We start from the raw sequence: 3,499 nt of genomic DNA on the forward strand, positions 1-3,499 counted from the left end.
ATCACGCCCAGGTAACGAACTGATTTCACTGCTGTTATGGTGGCGCCATCCATACTAATTGTGAATGGTGAGGGGAACCACTTTTGACTCGTAATTACCACAGCTTCAGTTTTTTGTGCTGCTAGTTGTAGGTCATGATCCACTAGCCAATTTTTGACTCTGTCGATTACAGCAGCTATTCTTCTCTGGGCCTGGTCGACACTACGTGCAAAGATGACTGCGGCAACATCGTCAGCGAAGCCAACCAAAAACGTTTCTTCAGGCATTTTCATTCTGAGCAGGTCATCGTACACATTATTCCAGAGGTCAGGTCCTGATACTGAGCCCTGGGCAGCTCCTGCCGTTATTTCTACACTTTCTTGGCCTTCTGTCGTTTCGTAGAGTAAAAAACGCTTATCGAGATAGTCGCTGACCAGCCTTACAATGTATTTCGGAACATTGAAGATTTTTTCGAGCGCGTAGATAATGTCAATCCAACGAAGTGAATTAAACGCATTTCTAACGTCAAAGGTTAGAAGAATGCGTACTTTGCGAGCTCTAGAATTTAGATCCCAGTTTTCAGGTTTTTTCTCTAGGACTTCCATAATGGCATCCATTGTTGAGTGGCCCTTTACGAATCCGTGTTGATTTGTTGATAGCCCCCCGTTGCGCTCTATGGCCTCCCGTAGGCGTGATCTTATTAGCTTTTCCAAGACCTTGCCTAAAACATCCAACATACAGAGAGGTCTGTATGAAGATGGAGTTTTTGGTGGGGGCTTGCCTTTATCCAGTAGCACAAGCTTTTGAATTTTCCAAGCTTTATAGAAAACTCCGGCTTTAAGGCAAGCGTTGAACATATTTAGGAGTATGTTCGGTTGCTCTTTCGCTACCAGTTTTACCACTGGAACCGGAATCTTATCTGGTCCTGGCGCTTTATTATTTGCCATCGAGCTAGTGGCTTCTATTATCTCTTGCCTAGTGAACTCCGGTATCTCCGTATCGATGATATATTCCGAAAGACCTCGAGGTTGATGTTGTGGGAACAACTCTTTGATAATTTCAGCCATCGATTGGCTGTCTTTCGGCCCTACGGGAGCCTGAAGACCAAGTTTTTTGACGACTACTTGGTAACCGCGGCCCCACGGATTGTTATCAAGATCGTTGCACAATTTGCGCCAACATTCTCTCTTACTATCTTTGATGGCTTTATTAAGAGCTTTTTTGATAGTCTTGTAGCGTTCAGTTTCAGCACAGTGTTCAGGCAATACCTGTTTGCGATGAGCTCTGGTCACTTTACGTCGACTTGCTAGGCATTTTCGTCTCAAAGAGGCAATCTCCTCCGTCCACCAGTACATTGGCCTCCGCCTACTAGTCGTGTACTTTCGCGGCATTGCCTGATTGCATGCTTGGACTAAAAGTTTTGTTGTCTTCTCCGCCAGCTCCTCGGCAGTTCTGCGATCAGGAGCGTCCGTGACAAGGTCATCCAGAGCAGATGCTCCACTCTTTATTTCTGATATTAGCTTTTGTTTGTCGAGCTTATTGGAGTTCCATCCTACGAAAGCCTCACGCTTACGTGGGGGATTGCTAGAAGGCGTACGCATGATAACAAATGTTATATACATATGGTCACTAGCATTATACTCCTCTAAAACTTTCCAATTATGGATAGATTTGGCTATCCCAGAAGTAGCAAAGGAGACATCTAATATCGACTCTCTACGTCCGGGTCTTCGAAAGGTTGTCGTTGAGCCAGAGTTAAGAACAACGAGCTCAAGTCTCGCAGCCATGTCGGCAAGCTCTCTGCCTCTAGCGTCGTTACGGTACTCACCCCATTCTTCTGATTTAGCGTTGAAGTCTCCTGCTAAAATGATTTGCTTGTCACGTTGCAAGATGAACTCTTCGAGCAAGTCAAGTTTTATTAGGAAGGACTCCCAAGATATGTTAGGGGACAGGTAACAGCTAACAAAACAGCATTCTCTAGTTTCAGCAGATACAAAACCGTCTTCACGGTGGTAAGCAATAATATCAACTATGGAGGGGTTGACAATCCATAAACTAGCTGTGCCTGACGTATCAGAAAGCCAATTGTTATCTACAGGGCTTACGTAGGCTTCTGAAATGAAGCAGACATCTATGCCATGAACTCTAACAAACTGCTGAAGCATGTGGTGGGCTGCCCAACATCTATTCTGGTTCGTTTGGAGACACTTAATCATTTTGGTGAAGAGGATAGTTTCGTCCGATACTCACGAAATTTAGGACAGGTACGAGAGCCAGTGTCATGCTCGGTATTCATGCACGGGTCATCGAGTGATGAACATAGCAGGCAGCAAGCGGACTTTTTACATTCTTTGATTCTGTGGGAAGCATCGCCGCATCTAAGACAGAGTTTTGATCTGTCAGGGCCCTTGCAAGTGCGGGATAGGTGTCCAAAGTCAAGGCACTTGAAGCACCTAACTAGTTTTAGGGCCGGTCGAATTCGACAATTAACCCAGCCTATCCTTATTCGTCCAACGTCGAGAAGTTTAGCTAAGCCTTCTTCGCGGAGAACAACGTTAGCTGTTCTTTGACCCCTATATGAGTTTTTGGAAATACTAACTCTCTGCACCTCATGATCATTTCCTAACTCTGCTGCCAGTACTGTGCGTATATCCTCTTCTGTTGTGATGTCATCCAAGTCACGTATCACAACTGAAGTCATTGGAACAAGGTCCCGAACAGTTCCAGAGCTACCGACTGCGGCCTTGACTGCATCACTAAAAGCACTTCTGTTTTGGGTATTGTGTTCCAGCTCAAGCAAGATGCCACCGTTTCGCGACTCTCTTATAGTTCTGATCTCTGTACCAGTGTCCTCAGGCTTAACGCGTTGACGAACGCCCTTTAGCAGCTCTGCGTAGGTGACTCCCTCTGCTAAGTTGATCAGGATCGCGTCGCGCCGGTGTTTGCTTCTCCTCGTTTTCCGGTGGGCCGGCTCGTTCTTGCCATGAGGTTTCGTAGCATTAGGGTTTCCTTGGCCAGCTTGGCTCACATCTTCTCCAGTGTGTTTACCCTTTTTCCCAACCTTCCACCACTCAGAGTCACTCGAGATGCGCTTAGTTCTTTGCGGTTCCAGAGGTGGTGAGCTTCGAGGTCGCTTTTTGTTCAACTGGCCTTCAGGAGAGCTGAGGTCTGTCACACACTCTTGGATGTTCCGCGGCACAGTTACCGTTGCTGAAGGCTTGATGGGTTTCCACAATCCTCGAAAACGTTTTAATTCTCCTAGAGACAATACAGCGGCATCCACATAGTCTCTGACTTCATTACCGATATTTTTTCTGCTGCGACAAACCCGTTGCAGCGCGAAAATAGCTTCAGATAGTTTCTCTATCTGCATGTCTTCGTTAGCAATAGCTTCATTCTTCCGATTTCTGGAGCTCAGAGTATAATGCTTGGGGCGACCATGATGCTGAAAGCTGGCAAGCTCATCTCCGACAGAAGCAACTGAGTCACTATGTGGTTTCCTCCACTTTTCTATGCGATG

This window comes from Microplitis mediator, chromosome 10 (genome assembly GCF_029852145.1).
Source record: "Microplitis mediator isolate UGA2020A chromosome 10, iyMicMedi2.1, whole genome shotgun sequence".
Taxonomy (NCBI): Eukaryota; Metazoa; Arthropoda; class Insecta; order Hymenoptera; family Braconidae; genus Microplitis; species Microplitis mediator.